This window comes from Rhinopithecus roxellana, chromosome 6 (genome assembly GCF_007565055.1).
Source record: "Rhinopithecus roxellana isolate Shanxi Qingling chromosome 6, ASM756505v1, whole genome shotgun sequence".
In the NCBI taxonomy this organism is placed as follows: Eukaryota; Metazoa; Chordata; class Mammalia; order Primates; family Cercopithecidae; genus Rhinopithecus; species Rhinopithecus roxellana.
The window spans coordinates 146,544,601-146,571,974 of NC_044554.1; the positions used below are offsets into that span (position 1 = coordinate 146,544,601).

Genomic DNA, 27,374 nt, shown 5'->3' on the forward strand with positions numbered 1-27,374 from the left:
AAAATGTGTGATTAAAAATGCAGTTAACCTATAAATCATTTACTGAGTATCATATAATTTCATGTTTTCTCACTTAATCTTCACAGGAAGATACTATAAGGATCCTCATCCTTAGAGGTAATTCCCTGAAAATTACACCGAGGACCTATTATGTGTCATATACAATGGTGGATGTTAAAATCTCATAGACAAATAATTTTTAATCCTCATTCTACAGACAAGTATATTTTTAGAGACTCAAAAAGGTGAAGTAACTTCCAAAGTGTGTCATTCAAACTTAAGTTTGTGATTATAAAGTCAATGTTCTTTATCCTACATATAATCAGTGCTTTATTTACATTTGTTCCACATTCACCTATACCATTCCTTCCCCAAATTATGCAAAGAAATAAGATAAAATTAAATGAGAAGAGTTTTAAATAGACTTAATAAACTAATTATTTTACATGAAGAAAAATGTTTATTACATAATTTTTCCTCACCTAAGGATTTACATACAAACCTAGAAATACTTAAGGCAGGACATATAAACAAATGGCATGCCAAAGAAAAACTGGATTCAAAGATAATCAATTCCAAGAAAACTCCTAAAACTTTAAAGAAAAATATGCAAAATATATAAATGTAGCCATTGTAACTATTCAATCAATCAATCGATCAATCAATCAATCTTCATTGGATATTAACTAAGTGTAAGACAGAGGGGATCTACCAAGGAGGTAAAAGTAACAGGAAGCCTCTGCTCACAGGAAGCTGACAGCACAGATGGGACAGAAGACAAGCTCTAAAGGAAAACAGGCTGAAGGGGCCTAAATCTGACAGTGAGGCACAAAGTACTAAAGAAATGCAGCAGAGAAACCACCCAACTAGGGAGTACCACGGAAGGGATGGAGAGAGTTTAAATAAGGAGAGAGGGTAAGAAGGGTATTTCCAGAGGGATAGGTATGATCTTTAAAAGAAAAAGGCACATTCACATTCATTTTGACTAAAGAATCTGGTACACATAGGGGAAGAGCCAGGTAGGAGTTACGCTCATAGTTTGGACCAGCTGTTGAGGGGCCATGAACATCTTGTTATGGACTGTAGGCTTTTATTTGGTGGGCAATAAGAGCCTTAGAAGGTTTTTTGAGCAGACAAAGGGCAGGACTGAAGCAACGCTTCAGAAATGGACATCTGATCCCATTCTCTCAGACAGCATAAAGAAGGGGTGAGGAGAGAGACTACTGTGGACAAAGGGGAAGGAAGTCCTGAACTGAAGGGGCAAAGGAAATGGAAAGGAGATGGTTATGAGAGGTAAAATAACTAGAATGGATAAGTTTCGTGCCTGAATGTGGAGGCATGAAGGGGAAAAAAAGAGCAACCAAGGATGGCTAAGGTTTTGAGCTTAGTTAACTGAGAAATGGGCACATTATTACTAAAAGAAGGACAGCCAAGATAATCTATCTTACCGAGGAACACAAGGAGTTGAGGAATTTAATGTATTGGTGGGGTAAACCAGAGAACATGTCTGGGCAACTGCAAAGTATGGTAGAGCAGTCAGGACTATAGGTAGAAATTTAGGAGTCTCCTGAAAATTTTAAATGGGGATGAATCAAAATCAGCATTTCAATCAAGCTTGAGGGTAGCTGTACTTACACTACAAACAGAACTGTTCTGAATTTCTGTAACTCAATTCAAAAAAAATACTGACAGCTCCAATATAAGGGACGCCTGAAAATATCTGGCATTTTATTCATATTGTTAAACCTAACACTGACAATTTAATAGAAGACCTAATAAAAGTATACTACTTTTTAAAAAAGTATCCTATCTCTTTTCTTTTTAACAATAGTTACCTCACTTATGCCAAACCTCAAAAGCTAGTTTTAATAAGTGGGTTAATACGGTGTTTCCACATAAGGTTTTAAAGGTAGAAGGGACGTTTACAGTCATTATTCCAACCTACTCATTTTATTGACAGATAATTTTGTAAAAGGAGAAAGCTTTCCTTACTTTTCACACTTTCTTTCCATAGCACCCACTCCCCTTTTAATTCAGTCACAAATTCAATAGTAAGAAGTAAATTAAAAAATGGATAAAGACACTTGTCCTCAGTCAAAACCTATAACCGCATCAATACAATAAGTACTATTCGTGACTTTTAAGAAGAGACCGTGGGGGCCGGGCACGGTCACTCATGCCTATAATCCCAGCACTTCGGAGGCCCAGGCGGGTGGATCACCTGAGGTCAGGAGATCAAGACAAGCCTGGCCAATATGGCGAAACCACATCTCTATTAAAAATACAAAAATTAGCCTGGCGTGGTGGCAGGCGCTTGTAATCCCAGCTACTCAGGAGGCTGAGGCAGGAGAATTGCTTGAACCCGGGAGGCGGCGGTTGCAATGAGCCAAGATCGTGCCACTGCACTCCAGCCTGTGCCACAAGAACGAAGCTCCATCTCAAAAAAAAAAAAAAAAGAGACAGTGGGATTTAGATTTCACCACCCAAATCAGCATCAACATATAAAAATTCATTACAATACTTAATGAAAAAACTCTGCTCTTTGACAAAGTTAACAATGAATTTAGAAGTATTTGTTACTATGAATTTTTTATTAAAATTTAAGTGCCAGTAACACGTACTCTGGATTGTATACTGGTGACAGAGAGCTTTGTCCTTAGAAATATGCATTCTTAAATTATCAGAATAATGATATTAAAAGTATTTACTTAAGAATTAATGTTTACTATAATATATCCAAATTGAAATCCATGTTAGATGCCATTTAATAAGCAGATTTTAGAGGATGAGATGCTCATTAAGGACACTTCCTTTTTCCTTTTTAAACCTGGTAGTGATATTTTTAAACCAAAGCCTTACGCATTTCATGTATCAATTTTTCTTAACAATATTTAAACAACTCATTTTATCTTGGCTAACAATACAAACAGCTTCCATATAAAAAATAACAAAATCAAATATGGTGTATGTTTTTGAATTTTAGGCAGGGGAAAAAACCTCAGACTGAACCTTGAATAGAACTTGGCACAAAGGAGATGTTCGAGAAATACAGAGTGAACAAATGGATTAAAAAAATCATAAAAATAAATCTTAACATATTCATTTATTAATAGAATAAAGCTCTTAAAAATATGTAAGAACGAGGGACCAAAATTCTACGCAATAATCACCTTCATATTAGAAATGTATACATTCACATGCTTCTTTATTTAGGTTTGTTATTAAATATGTATTATTTTGGTGTTGAGGCACAATGTCATTGTACAACACTAATTAATACCTCAAATAGTCAATGTTTGTGAGTTAATATATTCCATTCAACATTTTAATAACAGTAAACAAAAACAGCTCAGCTATGCAGTAAAATCCATCAAACCACACAGATGGTTATAAGGTTTTCATTATGTGGTTTCCATAGCAATCATATTGCAAATCTGGAAGCTTCTTGCAAATAAGCAGCTTGTATTTACATGCCTCTCAGCTGCAGCACAAAACTCTTCAACATGTGAAATTATTATTCCAATCACACATTGTTAGAAGAATCATCAGGAGATTTTTTTTTTTTTTTTAACAGGATGAAAATAACAGTAAAATGAGCTAAGTGCAGAAGAAAATTCAAACATAGTCACACGTTTACTAAACTGATCAGTGAGAACAGTAGAAATGTTCTGGTAGTCATCAAAAGGTTTTAACCTGTCAAAAATATGAAACTTCCAGGAGCAATCAGATCCTGCAGAATTTAAAAAAAAACATAAACTGCACCCACCCCTCTTTTTAATAGATATTTGGCCTTCTCTCTGAGTTGAGCAAAGAGAGGAAGAATGGCAAATAGTTTGAGTCTTCCCAAATCTTTTTAGCATTTAAGAAAAAGCTTACTGTGGGAAAAGTCATGGCCCTTTTTTCCCCCCTTTTAACCTATTTAATTTACAAAATTGATCCAGCTCCGTAACAGATGGATTATTACCCCAATAAGGACTGCAAATCTGTCTAGCTATGAAGTTTTTACAAAATGGGCATTTATGGCTTACTAATGTTCTTATCTTTAGGATAAATAACCAAAAAGAAGAGTTATAAGCCAATGGCACCATTTAGCTGACATTGCTTGAAAAAGGGTTGAAGACAATTTGTTAGCACCAACTCAAGGTATACGATGTTCATATCAAGGCTGAGGACTGATTTTATCATCTCTTCCAGGGAGAAGAGGAAGACAATATAAAAAAATCTCTGACTTACAAAATGATCACCTTTCTCACTAAGCACCCTCAGAAAACAGCTTTACTAAGTTATAATGTATTTTAAAACATGAAACACAGAATCAAAAGTTAAGCTCTGAAATAAAGTTTGGTTTTAGATCTCTATCTGTCCAGGCATTATTTATGTATTGTATATTTTTTCTCAGGAAATGTGAATATTTATTGCTTAAATGTTCACATTACATGCATTTATATTCATTATGTAACTAAATCCTCCAACAATTCTATGAGGTAATAATAAGTACTTTTATCATAACCATTTTATGAATATGAAAAGTGAATTTATGGAGCCTGAATAACTTGTCAAGGTTCACACATCCAGTTATTACATAAGCTGGGATTTTAACTTTAGGCATATGCCTTAACTCTAAGCCACAGTGTCTCTTCCTTTATTTTCATTAAAATCTTCAATTTACAGGTGGATTGCTTTCTAAAATTTTACTTAAAATATTGTCTGTTTGTGGACTTTGAAAACATTTTCACATAGATGAGCAGGTTCTATACTATCATAGCATTGTATCTGAAGTACATCTTAAGCAAACTTTTTAGTGCTGATTTAGAAACAATTGCAACCAGGGGTGCCCAAAATATATGGTCTTCTTTCTCTCCTCCCAGTTTCCCTTCCTCACTTCTAGCTTTTAACACACTTCTCTGTTCCTAAAGTTACACACTATTTGGGCATTGCACACAAGATGCCCCTGAGTGGGAGATGGAAGAGGTGACGTGGAGGAACAGAGGACGCCACTGGCTAGTCCTAGTGGTAAAATGTAAAAGACAGAAGTGCTGGGAGGATTTACACAAACAGCACCCCACCTGCTCTTCTCTCCCATGACCTGTGGCAAGCCACAAAAGCTGGAAGAAGGGTTGGAAAAGTTAGATTCGAATCTAAGGGGTATAGGCAAAAGATTCAAATTTATGACAGCAAGGGAAAGTGAGCTCCCCAAGGGTCTATAAATCCAGAATTATTGGTAATATGAAGGATTTTTATATTATTATATTTTATTATACTTCTAAAGGACTGTTCTGTCTATTCAATAGACTATTATTTTACAGCAACAAAATACATATTTTTAAAAAGATATAAACATGTGCCTTTTAGCATTATACAAACTTCAAAATGAATGGAAGGATAAAGATGACTGAAATAGCATGGTTAGAGTCATGTTTACTCTTATGGAAATTTGGCAAAGTGGGGCCTATTGTTACAGCTCTGTTACTCACATAAACTGGATACCGCTTCTAATTCTTAGTGTTATCTCTGTACTTCAAAGTAGGAAGAGTAAGTCTATCCCATAGCACTTTGAAGAAGGATTGGGGGAAGACAACGAGATAACCAAACTTCTCAGTGGAAAAAATGAAGAATTAGTATGCTGTATCAAGTTTATTACCTTAGGAACTAGGAGTTTTACAACAATTTATTAATTAAGCAACCCGGAAGGTTAATGTGATATAAAATAAGCAACAGTTTTTCAACCACAAAATCTAATTTTCACCTTTGACATTCTATTATTATAAGGTTTAATATGAAAAGGTTATCACTACACTTCAAAAGCAAAAGGAAATACCATTGTAGTAAATTTCTGTACTATGACATTAAAATTAATAATTTAAATACAAATCTGCTTTAGGAGGGCCAAGGCAGGAGGATCGCTTAACAGTTTGAGTTTATAGTGAGCAAAGATCAAGCCATTCCATTCTGGCCTGGGTGACAGAGCAAGAGCCTGTCTCTAAGAAAAACAAAAATAAAAACAAACAAACCCATACACACACAAATCGGAAAATGCGAAAATAATAATTTTTCACATAGACATATTTGTTAACATCATGATTGGGATGTTGAGGAAAAAACTTGAACTCAAGCAAAGATCTCATTTGACAGAGTCAGGACAAAAAATCTTAGAAGGGAAAGAAACCTTAGATAGAATCTCGTTCTGTTTCCTCTTTTCATAGAAGACGAGGTAAACTGTGGGTGCTGAATGACTGGACCAAGGGCACACAGCTTGCACACTGTACCCTTCTGCCTGAAACTGGCTTCTGTGCACTGCAGATATTTCTGAAAAAGTTATCTGCTGCTCGAGAAGTACTCCTTTGTTTCAGGAGCAGTCTTGTATACACTTGATCATCTACAGGCAATTAGGCAATTATGGCAAACAGGAACGTATATAGATTAAAAACAAAGTTTTCATAGGTCAGATTTGGTTGGTCAGAAGCGACTGTGAGTTAGAAAATGATCCCACTCCTAAAAAGTACTAGGTATTAGGAAGTTATGAAATGGAGCTCCTTCTTGTCCCACTGAATTATTCACTATATAATAAAAATTCTCCTTTACAGCCCACATTCTTAGCTTTTTATTAAAGTTTATAACAAATTCTGTAATTCTAAAATTCTTTTAGTCCAGGAAAGTCTGAATTCATTTATTTTTCACTTATAGTAACCTCTGTCTGGCTCTGGATTTCTGATACAATTACAGCTCATTGTTTTCATTTAAAATAACCCTTTTTCTTATTATTCTTGTTACAAAAGCAATACCTACTCATTGCTGAAAGTCAGAAAATAGAGATAAACAAAATCAATCAATCAATCAATCAATCAATCATCTATGATCCAAGCATAACCACTGTTAACACCTTCTTCTAGGCTACCTTTATTCAGCTACTGCTTTTTCTTAATTCTTATTTTACATAAAATACCCCAAATGCATATGTATTCACTGTCCCCATACATTTCTTATCCCAAATGTATATATGCATTTCATTGTAAACTGTTTTGAATCCTTTTTTAGAAAGTAAAATACTTCATCTCAACTTAGATTTTTTTGGCTTGCTTTAAATTTTACTAGATTAAAAAAATAGTATCTAGTGATAAATAGGTTGATGTTATGATTATTTGATTGTAATGTGGCTGTCTTATCAGTGTCTACAACTGCCTACTATAACCTCTGGAAAAACAGCTGATATATGGATGCAGAGCTCATTTGTTATAGTCTTTTGCTCTGTTTCCTCTGCTTGCCTATGCAAATATACCCTTTCTCATCATATGCAGTGCATCTTAACCTCATTTTCAAGAGCCCAAGAAAGAAAAGCACAGTTTCATAGAAAGAACCATCACCATTAGACTTACTGGCTCCACATCCCTTATACCAGCAGTGCTTTCCAAGATGTGTTTGCAAGGTGGAGGGTCTGTGGGGTCAAAGCTATTTTCATAATAATACTAAGACATTATGTGTCTTTTTCACTATGTTAACATTTGCACTGATGTTGCAGAGCAATGATGGGTAAAACTGCTGACACCTTAGCATAAATCAACATAGTGGCAGCAAACTGTCATTGTATTCTTCACTGCCCTGCACTGGCATAAAAGGAAAAAAATGAAAGAAGTCAGTTGCGCTAAAGAATGTCCTTGATGAAACAGTAGTAATTATTTTCACCTGATATCAACCTTGAGTACGTAACTTTAATATTCTGTGTGACGAAATCAGAATAATGTATAAAGCATTTCTGCTATACCACCAGATGTGTAAGAATCTGAGTGTCGAGCTGAATTAGCACTTTTTTATTCATGGAACACCATTTTTACTTGAATGACTGACAAACTATGGTTATTTAGACTTGGGAATCTGGCAGACATTTTCTCAAAAGTAAACAAAATAAGCTTGTCATTTCAACGGAAACAACTGACAGTATTTATTGCCAATGATAAAATTTGAGCTTCCAAGCAAAAATTAAAATTTTAGAAACTTGTATCTGCCACTGTAAGCTTGACAGCTCCCCACTATTTAAAGACTTTTCCAAAGCGATGGATGGTGATATAAACAACATGTGGGTTTTTCTTGAGTTGTGTCATAGTTGTGTCAATATTTGTAGGTTCTGCATAATGTAATGAACCAGTATTTTCCAACTGACCAAAGCATAATGTTACAAAATCAAGCATGGGTAAAAGATCCATTCAACAAAGTGCAGGACAGGCCTATGAATTTTAATGTAAAAGAGTATGAAAAGTTCATTGGTATGGTTTCAGATTCCACATTGTACCAGCTTTTAACTACCACTTGTCGCGTCTGGGTACAATATCAAAAAAGAATACCTACAATTACCTACAACTAAAGTACCTCCCTTTTCCTTCCTACATATCTCTATTAGGTGGATTTTCTTTATAAGTTAACTGTACTTAAACAATATATCACAATAAACTGAATATAGAAGTAGATATGAAACTCTATTGTCTTCTACCAAGATAGACATTCAAGACAGCTGTAAAAATGTAAACAATGCCATATTCTTCTAATTATAGGGGGAAATATAGTTATTTTTCCTAAAAATAAGTTATATACACATGTAATAGGTTTATCATCATGACTTTTAAATTCATTAATAAATCAACATTCTTTAAAGATCTGTTTTAATTTCTAATAGGGTAAATATTGAGATTTAACTATTTACCAACCTAGTTATCTTTAGATAATATTTTTAATCTAATAAAATTTAAAACAAACCAAGAAAATCTACAGTGAGATGAAATACTTTACTTTCTAGAAAAAAATTCAAAACATAAACAAAAGCTTTTAAGGGTCCTTGATAATTTTTAAGATTGTAAAGGGATCCTGAGACCAACAAGTTTAAGAATGGCTGCCCTGTACTTTCTGGGTAGTTTTAGTTAAGTATCTAAACATTGTTCATGTACCACATGAAAAAAAAAAAAAGATATCCTGCTAACCTAGAACACTATTTGATAATTATTTTATGTTCCCAAAGCACACAATCTCAGGATTGAATCACATTAAACTGTTGACTCATATTGAGCTACCGACCAAAATCCCTAGGTGTTTTTCCCACTTTCTGTGAAGCCAAGTCTTTCCTTTCTTGTACTTGTGCAACTAGCTTTTTGGAGCAAGTAGAATATTCTATCATATTTCATATTTCATCTTGTTGGATTTGACCCATGATTTTGTTCTATTGAGAGCAGGCCTGTATCCAAAACATTGATGAATAGGTTGGATATGATGATATTGAAAATAAAGCCCCAAGGTATTCATAAAATGAATTAATTAGCACTCTTGGGACACAGCTGTAGAGTCAGTTATCCAGTGGTCTCTATATCTACAAAGATTTCATGAGAATCCTGACCACATGTCTTACTGAAGTCCAGTTATATGTCCGCCAATTCCTTGAACCCATACTGGGTTCCAGTAATTAGTGTTTCATCTTCTAGTTAACATAAAAGACTCTCTTTGATACTGTATGTTAGCAGTTCCTGGAGTCCTCTTTATCTCTAGATTTACTATCTAGAATTTTCAGAATTCACCTGTGGTGGATACCAGATACCCTTTTCAGAACCAACATAGCCATCCCCAACTGCTGGGACTCATGCTACAGTTGGTCGATAACTGTGTCTCACACTAGAAATTGCCCTCAACTGCAGGGAATTGCTTCACTCAAGGTTACAGGGCCTCCCAGAGAATGGCTTGGAGCCAATGAATAGCTAATGCAGGAATACAAAGACAAGCCCCTATGCCTCAATTTGGCACAACCCTGAAGAGTCATCCTAGCTTTAGTCCAGCCTTCTTCACTTTCATCCAGCATATGTCCTAAGATCACTCACCCATAAACCTTCTACATAAAACTGTCTTAGAGTCTGTTTCTGGGAACCCAACTCAAGACACTTTCTACTGTTTTTGAAAAGTTTATAATACAACTGCTAGACTCCAGACCTCTAGTCTTTCTCATCCTTCATGTTTCCCTCAAAATCAGTGACAGCAGCTCAATGACTTCATTTACAATTTCTCTTGTAATGTACAACAGTTTTACCTGGGCCAGAAGATAAACTCAAGTCCTACTTATCTTCACAGCAAAGCTCAATCCCCACTCTGGGAAGTGGCTGGCCTCTCACCCCTTTGTGTTCTCACAGACTTGGTCCAGGCCTCTATTATTCCACTCATAAGGTACTGCAAACATTCCTCTACTGTCCACTTTTACTCCAGGTGTGGACTCCCCAGTGGCTTACTTAAATTACCTGAACAAGCCTGGAACAAAAAAAGGGTTTGTTTTTGGCTAGCTAGGTAGTTGATTTGAATCTTTGTCAATCCTGGGCTTCTGTTCTCTCTTACCAATCTTATTAGTTAGAGGATGATTCTTAACAGAAAAGGAGCAAATAGAAACTGAGCTGTTTTCTCTGAACCACTGTCTCTAGTAAGTTTTGAAAACAAAAACATACCACTATTGTACATTTTTGGTTGTGCTTATCATAATTTAAAAATGTAAGCTATTTTCATATTTTCTTTGGTTATTCAGTCATTTCAATTGTTGATGGATACCACCTTTAAAACATGCATTCAGGCTGGGCGCAGTGGCTCACGCCTGTAATCCCAGCACTTGGGGAGGCCAAGGCAAGTGTATCACCTGCAGTCGGGAGTTTGAAGCCAGCCTGACCAATATGGTGAAACCCCATCTCTACTAAAAATACAAAAATTAGCCAGGCATGGTGGTGGGTGCCTGTAAACCCAGTTACTCGGGAGGCTGAGGCAGGAGGATTGCTTGAACTGGGGAGGTGGAGGTTGCAGTGAGCCGATATCACGCCACTGCGTTCCAGCCTGGGCGACAGAACAAGACTTCGTCTCAAAAAAAAAATAGCAAAAAAAAAAAAAAAAAACTTGCATTCATTGAATAGATTCTAGCACAAGGATATTAATTTATTTTAGCTTCTATCTTTCCCTCACTGAGATCATTTACAATTAAAATTCAAATGGCATTTTAAAATATTCGTTTGTCATTAATACCATACATTTTTGCTTATTCTTTCCCTGAATTTTCTGAAATCTGCCTTCCTACAGTATAAGCAAATGTGTCTGGCTAATGGGCAGCCTTTTCTTCAGTAGCTATCATGGATTCTAAGATGGTATCTGCTTTTGTTCAATTTTTTCCACAATTAAAAGTGGACACCGTATCAGTTTCCTTATTTATTTCCTATATCCTTCTGTCTCACTCATTTTAAAATATGCCACTTCCATGTTTGAACTATATCTTTTGTTTTTTTGAGGCAGGGTCTCACGTTGTCCAAGTTGGAGTGCAGTGGCATGATCTCAGTTCACTGCAACCTCTACCTTCCAGGCTCATATGATCCTCCCACCTCAACCTCCCAAGCAGCTGAGACTACAGGCGCACACTACTACATCCGGCTAATTTTCGTATTTTTTTGTAGAGACAGGGTTTCGCCACGTTGCCCAGGCTAGTCTTGAATTCCTGGGCTCAATCAATCCACCTGCCTCGGCTTCCCAAAGTGCTGGAATTACAGGCATGAGCCACTGTGCCTGGCCATGTTTGAATTGTATCTGAAGAAAGAAAAAGATATGATGATAATGATTGTTTATTGCTCTCTCTCCCCTTCTCTGTATTCTTAGTGTCAGTTCTTCTTGTTTGAAGATTCCTAGTTGCTGCATACTAGAAAAACTAACCATCCTAATCCCTGGTTCTGTGTGTCCCAGTCAGTAAGAAACTGAGGGTGGGGAAAGAGTCCCTCTCAGTCTTACTCCTTTGTGCTTAGTTCGCTGTGCCCTATAGTAATAGCTTCTACCTGCTTAGAAGGCCTCAATCCAAGGAATGAAAGGCATCAAGTACATATTGTTGAATATTTAATATTTATAGGGCAATTATCAAATAATAGCCTCACTTGTATTTTTCTACTATCACCACATTTTCCCTCTGCAATATGATGTAACTTCTAATTTGTGAATAGAGATTATGAGACACATCAACATCTCTGCATACCACCACGATGTGGTATTTCTCTTGAGCACTGGTTATCAAACTTCAGCAGCATCAGAATCTCCTGGTGGGCTTTTAAAACCCAGATTGCTGTGCCCCATGCACAGAGTTTCTGATTCAGTATATTTTGGCTGAGCTCGAAAAGGTGCATTTCTAACAAGTTTCCAGCCCGTGCTGCTGGTCCCAGGACAATACTTTGAGAACCACTGCTCAGAGCTATATCTTCAAAGGCACAGGTGGTCTAACCTTTTGGCTTCCCTGGGCCACCACAGAAGAAGAAGAATTGTCTTGGGCCACACATAAGATAAACTAACACTAACAATACCTGATGAGCTTAAAAAAAAAAAAAAAAGTCCATGCATAATATTCATGATATCCACCACTACAAATAAGCAAAAAAGTCCCTGTATTCAAAGGACTGGACACAGTTGTCCTAAGGCTTTCTTTTACATAAGGTCTCTAAGGTTTCAGTGTTCTATCACTATTTGAAGGTAAGTTAATTAGAACACTGTATCTCCAAATATTACTTTGCGTTTTAAGCTTCAAAATACAGATCTATGTCACTAAATAATACCAAAATAAAATTAATTTTAATGGAATTAGTAAAGCAGGAGTTAATCCCATATATGTATTTGAAAGATACAACAAAACTATATAAATGCAATATAATTTGTAGTACAGAAGTTTATATTACCCTCTTTCACTAGCTATACAAACTTAGACAAGTTAATTAAACTCTCTGAACCTCAATTTTTTCATGTGGACAACAGAACTATAAAATCTGCTTATTATGAGGATGAAATGAGGTAAAGTGGCCAACAGGGATTACAATAATCTGATGGTTTCCTGTGTACTAAACACCACTAGGTATTATATACATAATTCTCATTCAAAACCCATCATTACCATTTTACAGATAATGAAACGAAGGCATAGAAACATTTAAGTAATGTGTTCAGCATAACACAGCAATAATAATAATTAGTGTCAGGATTTACACCCAGGCAGTCTGCCTCCAGAGTCCAGGTTCTGAAGCACTACTGTTTTTCTTCCCTTTGGGTGTAAAACCTTGCATATATTACTTGCTCCTGTTTGTTAATTAATTAAACAGCATTTTAACCTATTGTCATAACATGCAACTTATAAGAAAGTTAATATCATGATGTCATATTGACATATATTCTTATTTTTAACACTCTTCAATGACAAAATAATTTGGCTAACTGACAATTGTTTTTAAAAAATGCTCCCTTGAAAAATAGTATACACTGCTGAAAAAACAGGAGACAAGTCATGTTTGTAATGGCCACAGAAAGTGAAAAACTTGGCATTTGCCCCTTCCATTTTTCTTCCAGTTGAAAGGCAGCTTGCAAATGGAAAAATCATCTCCCATCACCTCCCTACCAGAGACTAAATGTGATGAAAAAACAAGAGTAAGGCCAAGCCCTGAAGCAAGCAGGGCTGAGAGCAGCTTCAATCCTAGCCAGGAGACTAAGAAGACTGATTAATCCTGAATAAGATAGCTATAGTTTCTTACCAGATATGACTGCAGTAAGACATGAAAAATACAGCAAATTAAAGCACTTCTCATAATACAAAAGAATAACGCTCTCAAAATATGAACTTCCATGTACCTATGAGTGGCTGTGCACAGACTTTCAGAATTGTTTTTAAGAAGTTTTCAATTCTAATATAAGAGATAGCTTCTTGACATACAGACTAATTTATGATAAAATATGTTATAATGGCTGAAGAGAAAAGATGTGCTAGAACTAGGATATTTCTGTAGAAAGGGGCTGCCAAAAGAAGCAAGGTAGAACCTGCAGGGGGAAAAAGGGGAGGTTAGGCATGTAAAACTCATCTGATGGAGGTCTTGATGCTCATTCTTGCAAAATAGCATTTTCTGTCCTTCAAAGTATGCAAGAATAAAAATTTGAGCTCAAAAACCAACACACTTGCTCAGTTTTGGCCCCCTAAAGGGATAGGCTGAACTCTCATTTACAAAGTTTCCCTTACTTGGATTCCAGAAATAAAGCCAACATAAACAAAATATCTGCTCTTACGTAAAAGAGCCAGAATATTTTTAATGTACATGGCAGGCAAACCAGATCTTACTTTTTTAAGGTCTCACCCACAGTGTCCCAGAGTAGCAGATGAAGTAAATTTATCCACTCTGGGAAGACAAATCCCTGCCACCTTAGGGGCCTAGGGTCTAGGCATTGCCAGTGCTCCAAAACTAACCTCTAGCCTATTTTCCAGTATGACGAAGCTTTCTGGTTTTCTCATCCCCAAATAACAACTGTTCAGATTTTTTTTTAAGTTAAATATGAGATTTTATAAACTTTTCCTAGCACTTTTAGTTAAAATAAATGTTATGCTATCATTATGTACATTAAAATGCAATTTGGGATTTTATTTCCATCTAATTAAATAATGCAATCAAACATGTAAATTTAATGGCAAGCCCAACCATAGTACTTAATTAAGGGATCATTCAATGTTTATTGTCCTTGCTTAGAGTAAATCATTGATTTAAAGAGAATACACAAAATGACATATGAACTTTCCTGAACAGTCTACTTAAGAGCATAATGTTAACTATCTGAATGTAGTTTAATTCCATGACTTATTTACACCTATTCTAGCTAAATAAAAGTAGTTATCAACCAGTGATTACAGAATTCAGGTAGTTTTATTATAAACAACTTTATCATATGACCCTTTACTTAGCTCTGGAAAATAATTTCTGGATTAAAAAAACTCAAGAAGAAAAATTATCTCAATATAGTTCAATTTAGTGAGGAAATACAATACACTACTTGGCATGTGTCCACAGGAAAAGTCTGGCTCCCAGATGCTTCTTGCCAACCCACAGTGGATTCAACAATGTTTAAACAACTGACAATGTACACTCATAGCTCTGATGAGAAAGTGGCCAAAAATTTAGCAGGAACCTGTCTCATGGGTATTTTCATATATTGAAAAGTTAAAATCAAAACAAAACAAATCATAGGGACATACATACACACTTCACAAAAGTAGATATTGCCAAAATTATTTTAAAATGAACAAATAAGACATACTGCTGCAAGAAACTCAAAATATATCAATGTTTTTTATTGTATAAGTGTTATTAAAAGTGAGAAATATAACCCTATTTGGTTACCTATGCTCAAAGTCCAACAATAACTCTTTCTAACAAATAGATTAACTGTCTCCGTAACTCATTCATTATAATCATACTATTTATATTAATATCCATGACTTTCTAACACATGTACCCATAGCTAACAAGTGCTTTTATTGGTTTGAATAAAATGAAATTGCCAATATTTTCCTAATTTTGACTCCCAAAACAATAATTTTATAAGATCCAAGGGTAAAGTAAAACTTCAAACTTTTGGCACCAAATTTTGACACCAAAATGGTAGCTTTATTTTCTTAGTTATATAATATCCACGTTTCTTTATAACTAGTCCTCACGTGTCTCATTTAACTGAACAGTCTTCTTTCCAACCAGGAATATTATGAGTAAAATCTACATCCTACTGCAGCAGATTCAAGTATAAACAGAATATTGTTAATATTTAATATAAAATCAGCTGTCACAAATGTAGCGAACAGTGAAAAAGCCATGATACAAATAAAATTACTTTGTGTGATTTTTCCTATTTCCAGCTGACAAGTTTCTTTGAGATGATATTCTCTCTCTTAATAACAAACAACTTCTGTCACATAATGTTTATGTCATGTAAGTTTTACAAATGAATAGCGCAAAAACTGGTCTGACTTTCTAGGGGAGAAAATGATTGATCAGCATACAGAATAAAATAGGTCACTTAAATTAGAAGGACTTCAGCTGATTGAAATGCCAGCCCTGTTTTAAAGATATATTCTAAAGTAACCACATTAACCTAATTTAACATGACTTCAAATGCAAATATGTATTAGTCTTAGCTTAAAAAACCAAAGAGTACATTTGGGTCTGGATGGATCTCTATTTGATTTAATTTTTGAGTAATTCTTTGTATATACAAATGTAATTTTTACCCTAAATAGCATTAAGCAGCTAATTGGGATAATTTACTTCATAAATTCAGCGGCCATTTAAAATCTCTTCCTTCATAAATTTAACAAAAATTTCTTCTTGTCAAGAAGTAATTAAAGCCAGGCACAGTGGGTAACACCTGTAATCTTAGCACTTTGAGAGGCCAAGGCAGGTGGATTGCTTGAGCCCAGGAGTTTGAGACCAGCCTGGGCAACACAGTGAAATCCTGTCTCTACTGAAAATACAAAAATGAGCTGGGCATGGTGGCGCACACCTGTGGTCCCAGCTATTCGGTAGGCTGAGGTGGGAGGATTGCTTGAGCCCAGGAAGTCGAGGCTGCAGTGAGCCAACATCACACCACTGCACTCCAGCCTGGGTGACACAGTGAGATACCACTTCAGAAAAAAAAAAAGTAATTAATATTATAATTATAAAGCCCCTTAGTACATAGGAGACAGGATATTAGACACCTAGCACAGAACTTTGCCTATAGCACATACACAAAATGTTGTTTATTTGACTTGAAATAAAGTTTCTAAATCAAGGACTTAAGTCTTCATTGTAGTATTAATTCATTACTTATGGCTTAGCAATTCAACCTCTAGCAATATGGTCAACCAAGCTGAAACAGACCTGTCCTTCCCCACTTGCTCAAAGCAACATACTGATCATTTGCACGGTGGGGTTGAGGCTGGAGTTTCACATCTTCATGGACACAGGAGACAAGGCTTTGGGCCTGTGAGAAGCATAGAGATACAAATGAAACCCCCAACAGCCCAGGGAAGAAACAAGGAAGCTGTTTTTCCAGGGCTGGAGGTCATGGGGCTTCCTGTGAGAAATCAAACCCTCAAGCCTGTGCAATGTGAGATCCAAATTTATACCATCCTCAAGCATGGTATTCCCAAGCCAAGAAATTTAACATAAAAATTTCAAAACCCCTGGGGTTCTAGCAGAAGTAAATGTAAAACCATCCTTAGGAGAAGCACTTAAGGAAAAACACTTCCAGAACCCAGGGCATATGGCACTCTCATAGGGGTAGGGAGAAAACCTGATAAGCTCACAATACATGGACCTAGCAGAAGAGACTTCCAAGTAAACAGGCAAATTCCTGTGTGGCCAGCTCTAACAGAAGTCAACACTGAAAGCTGAAGGAGCAGAGAGAAGAGCTAAGAAATTAAGGAAAAGTCCAAGGCAATGTGAATCTTTATTTTAATAGCATTTCTAAGCTAGAGATTCAAAACACTTTATCACACTGGTCCCATCTCTTTGCTTTCACTGGGTGAAGGATTGATCCCACGTGAATGTTTGCTGGGGCTTTGGACCATCTGGTTTTTAATGTCTTGAGCAATGGGGTTTCTTCCACCACTTCCTTTGGAAAGTCTTTTTTTATTATTGTAGGGGCAAAAAAAAAGAAAAGGGTTTAAATGTTGAAGGGATTTGGGGGGCGTTTTTCAAAGTCTTTTTCGTATTAACTCTTTCTTAAATCTCTTCATGAATATGAACTCCTCTGTTTCCCTATAACATTGAATATGCTATAATCTGGTCTCTTCCATATATATCAATAGTTACCACACCTAAACATTTTTCAAAAGGATCTCCATTTAGTAAACTCCCCAACCTTAATCTTTTTACTTTCATCTTCAGAATGTTCTATAGGTAGTGTTCAGAATCACATATGTCTCACTGGATATGAGTAGCACTGAACAGACAAGCCCTTTTAGGTATCTCATTTACTGCCATAGACTTGGCTTGGATCTTTGCTCTTTATCAGTCTCTCTTCAGCCTCTTTTCATAACCATTTCTTATCATTTGTTATATTTATTTCTAATTGTTCTTTATCAGTCTCTCTTCGGCCTCTTTTCATAACCATTTCTTATCATTTGTTATATTTATTTCTAATTAACAAATTCTGAGTCATATTGGTCAACACTGTATCTCCAGTGTCTAGCACAGTGCCTGACATGTAATAGCTGCCTAATAAATATGTGTTGCGTGAATAATTGAATTGTTTACATAAAAATTGGGTGTTTTTTTTGCTTTTCTCATTTCATGTTTCATTTTCTTTAGTATTCCTTTTCAGTTGATTTATTAGAATATTAGATGATCTCTGCAGAATACTTTTAAATCAATGCTGAGCTCTTAGAAAGTATAAAATACTGACAATTTAAATTCACATACTTTAAAGTGTCTAGACATGTAAATCTACATGTGTTGGGGTTACTGTCTTTTATGCTTATATCATAAGTATAAAATACAGGGAGATGGGATATTTTATTATGGGTACAGATGACCTTCACCTTATCAGGCTAGGTTTCCAGGAAGAACTGAGATGTCGGGTAGTTTCTGAAAGAAAACATAGGCTGCTAACATAAGTGAAATGGGCCCATCTGCTCTATGAGAGAGTGTAATAGGCAATGTGAAATTGGGAGCAGGACTCATAAGCAGTGGGCTGAGAAAAGGAACTAGTTTAATTAAAGAAAAGGGTGTGGAGTGGAAAAGGGAAACAAAGGGCTTAAGGTAAGTCAGAGCTAGTACTAGGAGTGAGCAGCCTGAATCTTAACCTCAGCCTTCCTCTTTTTGAGGCCCTCCAATGATTCCTCTCTGCCCACTGAATCAAAGTAATTGCTTGAAAGATAATGTTTAAACATTTTCCCCAAGGACTTACCTAATCATTGATTCTTAACTTTGCTTCACGATCTAAGTTGCTTGTGCAGATTTCCATATCTGAGTTTACTTTTAAATATAAAATGTACCATTTGCTTACTAGTCACATTATGTCCTTAGAGAAGGCAGGTTTTAAAAATCCTAACTATGATCCTGTGCTCTTTAGATCTACTTTACCTGTGTTAATGAGTGAGTGGAAGCAAAGGAGAATGTCATTTCCTGGGAAATGTCTTGCTCGAGATGACTAGCCTGCCATAAGCAACTGGTAACTCAAGTTGGTTCTATTGCTCATAATAGATGATTTATCTTTAATGGCACAAAGGATTGATGATATAAGAGCTTTTCACCACTGAATGTATTACATGTCCTAAGTTTATTTGAGACTCTGTCCATTGGAATAGTAATGTTAGATTTTAATGAAGTTATGGGGGATCAGCCATGCTTCAATATACCACTGATAGTATACTGTTTAATAATCATTCTTTTAGGATTCTGCAGTAATTCATGTTAGGAAAATAATCATCATAGAGAGAGAAAGTTTCTCTTAATTTACCTAATGGACCCCTTTAACTAAAGACTTTGCACTATTCAGGTATTATTTATTGAATTCTTACGAGGAAGGCAATTGGTCAAGTACTCTGGGGGTGCCAGAAAATACAAGGTTTGATCCTTGCACTAGAGGAGTTTGCAAATATAATAAAGTTATAACGAACCATCCATTTGCTTGTTTGCCAAACAATCACATGAAAAGTAGTAAGATTTAGAGAATAGCAGATATCAACATTTAAAATATCACAAAGTTGTGATTAATATTCAAATGAATGGTGTTAGAAAAGTTTAGAGAAGTTCAGAGAAGCAGAGGTCACCTCATGCTGGGATGGCTCTTTTGGGGAGATGGGATTTGATCTGGGCCTAGAAAGTAGGGAGGATATGGTTAGAAACTGAACAAGGGGGACAGCATTCTATAAAGACAGAAGTGTATGAACAAAAATATGAGGTTGGAAATGTATGGGATGTGTGTGGGGAAAATAAAAAGCAAGTCAGCTTGTTAAAATTGGAGAAGTGTTGCATTATAATAGGGATTAGGCTAGAATGTGAGATTTCAGTAAGATTGTAGAAGACCTTTGAATGCCAAGGTAAAAAATATGCATTTTATCCTATGGTCTGTGGTGAGCCATTCAATATTTTGGAGCAACAGAAAGATAGGACTCAAGAAACTTCTAAAGTCTTTTTTTCTTGAAAACATTTTCCCCACTAAATGAAAAATTATTAACCAGTTTATAAAGAAGGTTTTGAATTATTTTATATACGTTGTCTCAGCATCAGATGAGATGTTCTGAATATGTGTTAATTTCCAGAATGCTGGAGGATAATGATATTATAATACTATATTTACTATTATACCATGATACTATACTGTATTTAGTATTAAATCACCCTATACTTATAAAAATACTGTATTATGCCCAATAAATATAGAGAATTTCAAGGGTATTTTGTTTCTAGTGGAATGACCAAGAAGGTTCCACCTGAGTGGGTTTAATGAAAATACTACATTTATACCAATGCCATATAATGGTGTAATAAATATATAGAATCAACAAGGGTATTTTCATTGTTTCTGATGCAGTGACTATAAGGGTTCTACAAAGGTGTAGATAGAGGAAACAATGGCCAAGGTAAACAGTAATACATACTAGGCTTTGGAATTGGCGAGAGTATATGTTTTTTAATTGTTTTTTTTCTATAGTTAGATTTCATATATCTGTTCCTCTTATTAAATTTATGGTATATTTGACAACAGGGGCTATTTATTGATCATCTGAGTATCCACCCTATACCTTGCAGATAGTGGGACATGTTAGAAAATATGGTAGAGTTCATCAGAGACTTTGTGGACAAAAAAAATGAAAAGCCACATCAACTAAAGTTTGATCTGTGTCCTATTTGACTGGATTTTTGTCACTGAATTAATTAACTCAATATATTGATTTCGTATAAGGTATCTAGAGCTACACAGTTGATGAAGGCAGTCCAGGGAAGGGTTAAGGGTTAGTGAAGAGTTCAGTCTCCCTGGAGCATAAGTCTGAGCAGCAGAAATGGGATTGGAAAGGTAGATTTGTGTGGGACCATGGAAGGGGCTCAGGGCCTGGCCAGTGAGTTTGAACTTGGTTTACGAGGCATTGGGGATTCATAAAGGTTAATGAGCAAGGGATTAATTTGACCATGTTATACTTTAGGAGACCAATCTGTTGGCATCATGTAGAATAGGCTGTCAGGCTGGTTAGAGAGAGATACACACACAGGAAGTGGGGAGACCACCTTAGGAGCTCTTGTAATGATCCACGTGAGAAATTATTAAAGCCTGAGTGAATAGAGAGCCAGGGATGGATGATGTTTTAGTGGCAGAATCAGGAGTAACTGGCAACTGACTAAATTAGGAGAGGTGGGGAGACCAAGAAAGGAGTCAATGATAGGTTTGGGGGTTCTTTTTTTAAACTTGAGTAAAAATTGATACCATTAATAGAAATAGAAAAGAAAGGAGGTAGAACAGAATAGGTTGAATATTCCTCATCTGAAATGCTTGGGACTAGAACCATTTCAAATTTCAGATTTTTTTGAATTTTGGAACACTTGCATTATAATGGTTGAGCATCCCTAATCTGAAAATCTGAAATCCAAAATACTCCAAAGAGCATTTCCATTGAGTGTCACATCAGTGATCAAAAAGTTTCAGATTTTGGAACGTTTCAGATTTCAAGTTAGGAATATTCAACCTGTAATTTGATCTTAAATATGAGTTTGATATGATGGCCAAAAATTATTTGAAATAAAGCCAGAGCTCAGAGGAGAGAACATTCGTGAAGATGAGATTTGGTTGGTATGTTATCTCTTCCGGTATCTTTTTTTATATGTGTGCAGTAAATGCTTATCTGATAACTAAGGACAAGGCAATTCTTAACATATTTTTGTTGAGAGACAGTCCAGTTATTGGCTAAGAGCTTAACCTCCAGAGTCAGAGTGCCTAGGTTCAAATCCCAACTCTGCTATCTTCTAGCTTGTGACTCTAAACAAGTTACTGAATCTTTCTGTGCCTTAGTTTCCTTGTCTGTAAAACAGAGATAGTAATAATACCTATACCATCAACCACTTATGCTTATTAAATAATACTTAGGAAAGTACCTGGCATATGCTAAGTGTTAACCATTATTATTATAATTATCATCATATCTTCTACATTCTTTTGATGAGCTAGCTACCCAGTGCAGATGTTTTACTTTGCTCTGACCATATGCAACTCTGTGTAGTGATGTGGAAGGTATAAAATTGTCCAGGGAGAGAAAGTAAAGAGAAAAAGGTCTTTTCTAATCCAAATTTTTCATCTCATAAACAGCATCTGATGTATGTGGGCAATCTTATATAATTATACATGTCAGCCTCACTAAAGTAATTCAGGACACATTTTTCAAGTGTCATTTATGCACATGGGGCTGTGATTCTATCCTAAGAAGGCCCTGCTTAACCTGGCTGTTGCCTTTCTCTCCAATTTCATTTTAACCTCTCTGCCTGGTTACATATGGCCCTCCTTTCTGGTTCTTGAATACCCCAGCATTGTCCATGCTCAGAGCTTTTGAATTTGTGTTCACTGTGCCTGGAAAGTGCTTCGTTTGGCTTTTTGCATTTACCAGTTTTATCCAAAAGTCTTCAGTTTAAATGTCATCTCTTCCTTAACCATAGAATACACATCATTTACACCCTCTCACATTATCCTCTTATCTTGTATCACCTACTACAATCTCCAACTATCTTAATAGGGACCAGGTCTGCCTTTTTCATGCCTAAACTCCCAGCACCTAGAACAGAATCTGACATGTAATGGGCTTTCAATAAATATTTGCTGGATGAGTTAATTAAGTGAGTAATAATAAGATGATATGAGGAGAAGGTCAGACAAGATAAAAACAAAAAGCTTCAGTATTACGAAAGGATAGCCTGGAAAACAAATAATTTGAAACAATCAGTAAAAAGCAACAGGAAATATGGAAATGTAATACAATGCTAAGATGTTTATTTGTAAATATAATATGTAAACAAGAAAAACTGGAGAAGGGCAAAGGTGGAGACAGTTTCAAGACAAAAGTGGTGGTAAGTAAAATCAAATTTCTAGAGATGAATTTGAGGACCAAGACTGATGATTAGGAGAGTACTGGTGACTCTGAAGAAGCTGGTTTAGTTAAGGAATAAGGATAGAAAACCAAACTGCCTGAGGATAAAGAGTGAGCAGGTGAAGAGACAACAGGAACAAAGAAAGCTCTTCCAAGAATTTGTGTGCTTAAGAGAAGCACGGTTAGGCTGTAGTTTCTTGAACCAGGATGTGAAAAGAGGTCCATGCAGGAGGCAGATTTGGGATCTAGTCCAAACAACTCAGACCTTGCAAATGAATGTCCTTATTATATATTTAAAAAAAACTGCCCCATCTTAACTTCTTTAATAAGGAACAAAGGGGATAATGGATAAGTGGGTATAAGTTGTTATTTCTTTGTAAGAATTCTAACGAAGTTCTAATAAAGAGGAACACATCTATAAAAGAGTGTTTTATTTGAAACAAAATTAAGGTAAAATTTCACTTAAGCGTAATTAAGTTAAATTGGATTTTTTCCCATTTTGTTGAAAGTTTTGCATTACTCAACTGTAGCACTTGCTGAGGCCAGATATGAAGAGTGTTTATATTTATCACTGACATTTTGTTGAACTTGTTCATTCTTATTAATCACTGCTTTAAAGTAAGCAGCTGAGTACTCTTAGGAAGTTGATATTCCCAGCTGACCTATCTGCAAAAGTAGTGAAGCTTGATACTCTCCTGCTGCAGTCTGTCTCTACAGATGTATGTGTTCATGTGGCTACGTGTACATATGTGTGTATTTTTTTTCTGGGATTAAAGAAGCAAATACATTTTCGTGAAGATACTACAAACTTTATCATATTCTATCTTCTGAAAGAATGGATGAATTAAAAACAAAAGCAGGCTGTGATCTATTTATATTCTATACTGGAGACAAATCATATCTGAAGAATGAAGACTCCAGTTTAAAAGTCTGATATGAAGGTGATCAGAAGCTATGTCTTTACTTGTTGAGATTTCTTGGTGGCAAAGGATGAAACACTTGATTATGTTCAGATACAAACCCTATCCTGTGAATATCTGACCTTCTGGTACAGTGTTAGGATTTTTCATCTAGGATTCACAGGAAAAACGTGATAGCCTACCATTAACATAATTTTTTTTTGCTTTATAAATATTAGCATTTTAATTTGATTAAAGTGGTTGACATTTGCTTATCTTCTGCTTCAGAATTTTAATATGTATTCTATTGGTTCCCTCAGCAATGTAAATACACACACACACACACACACACACACACACACACACACACACATATATATATGACTCTCTAAAAGTTTTGAATTCAATGGCTAAGTGATCCAAATCATCAATAATTTCTAGTGATTCTATTTGGTTCTTTAAAAAAATCTGATCCTTTTTTCACAGGATCTTCTTCTCTTGTTAAAGTTTCTTTTCCTTATTTTGTCTCTTGAATCATTTTAAATGTGTTGATTTTATAGCCTTTATAGTTCTGTCATCTCCAGTTCTTTGGGGATTAATTCTCCCCAAATAATTAGCAACATGGCCAAGTACAGTGGCTCAAGCCTATAATCGCAGCACTTTGGGAGGCCAAGGTGGGTGGATCACCTGAGGTCAGGAGTTCAAGACCAGACTGGCTAACATAGTGAAACCCCATCTGTACTAAAAATATGAAAAAAACTAGCCAGGCATGGTAGTGTACACCTGTAATCCCAGCTATTCGGAGGGCTAAGGCAGGAGAATCACTTGAACCCGGGAGGTGGAGGGTGCAGTGACCCGAGATCATGCCATTGCACTCCAGCCTGGGCAACGAGCAAAACTCTGTTCCCTCCCCCAAAAAAGAGTTAATAACAATGCTACAAGTTGTTATTTGTACTAATTTCAGTGTATTTCATATGGAAAACTACATATTTTGTCATTTCCATTGTAATTTCCTCTTTTAACTCATGAATTATTATTTTTTCAGTTTCCAAACACATGGGTTTGGGTATTTTAAACTACCTTTTCAGAGTTGGCTCCTAATTAAATTTAATTGTAGTTAAAGACCATAGTCTGTATAACACAGATTCACTGTAATTTGTTGAGAGTTTAACTGTCAACACATATGTAGTCAATTTCTATGATTATTCTATGTGTACTGAATGAACAAATATTCTCTGCTATGCGATATTAGTTTATATCTTTTTTGATAGATTAATTTTGTGGTTAAATCTTTATATCCTTACTTATTTTTTGCCTCCTTGGTCTATCAGTTTCAGAAAGGGGTATCTTAAAATTTCCCATTATGATTAAGAACCTGTCAAATTAGTCTTACATGTTTATATGTTATAGATATTGTTATATAGTTAGATGCACTTGAGCTTTATCTTCTTTCATTTTTGTTATGCAGTGTCTTTCTGTAGTCCTATTATTGCTTTATACCTTAAATTCCATATTATCTGATGTTAACATAGCTATAGTAGCTTTCTTTGGATAGAAATGCCTGGTGTATTTATTTCCATTTCCTTACTTCGAAACTTTCCATGTGGTTTTGTTTCAGGTGTATCTCCTCTAAGAAGAATAGTGGTAGAGTTTTAAAAATATCTAATGCAAACATCTATTTTAATAGATTAAGTTATATTTATCATTCTTACTTTTATATTATGGCTTAATTTTACCACATTTTCTCTTTGATTTCTTGTTTCTTGCCTTCTTTTGTGTTTAAATTGTTTTACGTGGTCACCTTTTATTTACCCTCTTGCTTCTTTGAGCAATGCAAGATTACATTCCATTTCTTTAGTACTTAACTCTAAAATTTTAACATACATTTCCTAATTAAACATTTCCTAACAAAAACTAAAATTAGTATTCCTCTCCTCCCTCCTTCTGAACAGGACAACATCTGGCATGCTTTCACTACCCCCTCATCTCCATCTTGCCCCAGCTAACTTTTAAATTACTGCCTAAATTTAGTTTTGTCTCTTTTTTAGATTAAAACAAAGTTTATTTTAAAATAATCAGTAAAGTTACTGACACATTTTGCCCATTTCCATGCTCCATCTTTCCTGTGTTCACTCCTCTTCTGGCTGAAGCGCATATAAGGGGCAGAGCTGGGATTCCAAGTGATGTGTGTTTCCTTCCAGAGCCCCTTCTCTCAACGACAACAATCTACTAGTCACAGATACAGAGGAAGGTACTCTGGGTGTCTGCAGCAAGGTGTAGAGCCAGACAAGTGACAGATGGAGAGAAACAGGGGATGTGGAAGATGGCTTACAAGAAGGCGTTGGCCTGGCGCAGTGGCTCATGTCTGTAATCCCAACAGTTTGGGAGGCTGAAGTGGGCAGATTGCTTGAACTCAGAAGTTGGAGACCAATTTGAACAATATAGCAAAACACCGTCTCTACAAAAAAATTAAAAATTAGCCAGGTGTGGTGGCATGCACCTGGAGTTCCAGCTATTTAGGAGGCTGAGGTGAGAGGACAGCTTGAACCCAGGAGGCGGAGGTTGCAGTAAGCCAAGATCACATCATTGCATTATAGCCTGGGTGACAGAGAAAGGCCCCATCTCAAAACAAACAAACAAACAAAAAAAAAAAAAGGGCCAGGTGCCATGGCTCACGCCTATAATCCCAGCACTCTGGGAGGCAAAGGTGGGTGAATCACCTGAGGTCAGGAATTCAAGACCAGCCTGGCCAACATGGTGAAACCCTGTCTCTACTAAAAAAAATACAAAAAATTAGCTGGGCGTGGTGGTGCGTGCTTGTAATCCAGGTACTTGGGAGGCTGAGGCAGGAAAATCACTTGAACCTCGGGGTGGAGGTTGCAGGGAGTTGAGACCACACCACTGCACTCTAGACTGGGTAACAGAGGAAGACTCTGTCTCAAAAAAAATAGATAAAAATAAAAATAATTAAATTATTAAAAAATTAAAAGATTTTTTTTTTGAAAGTGTCAAGATATAAAGACACAAGGCTACTTTTGACACTAACTGCTGCTGGAAGACTCTGCCAACAGAAAAGCAAAAACAGAAAACTCATGGGATGTGAATATAATATATATATATATACACACACACACACACACATAAGACATAAATAAACATGGGTAATTCAAGGTATGGTAGTAAATCTAGGCTTAGGCCAGAAAGGGCACCCCTCTGAGGCCTGTGTAAGGATGCTGGGGGATTCTCAACACTTAGGCACAGTGCCTGGCACACAACAGGTACTCAAGAATACTTATGAAATGAAAGAAATGAAAGCAAGGAAGAAGAGAAAGGATGCAAATGAAAACAGAGGAGAGGAATGAGTAAATAAAAGAATGAGAAAAGGAGGAAGGTAAAAACTAGGAAGAAAATGAAAGGAAGAAAATTTTACAAAAGGGCAGAAGAAAGTAGATAAAAAGAAGAATCTCTTTTTTTGTTTTAAAACTTTTATATGTATATGTATATTTATAAAAGGCAAAAAAAGGAACAAAAAGATTCATATCGAACTGTTAATGTTTAGGGTAGGGAGTGACTTTCACTTTTTAATT

The 27,374-nt window shown here is 35.8% G+C and overlaps 1 protein-coding gene across 1 annotated transcript in view; it reads right to left on the reverse strand.

Annotated features, from left to right (window-relative positions):
- SKAP2 (src kinase associated phosphoprotein 2) overlaps positions 1-27,374 on the reverse strand; it is a 210,283-nt gene that overhangs the window by 24,401 nt on the left and 158,508 nt on the right. The window lies entirely within an intron of this gene.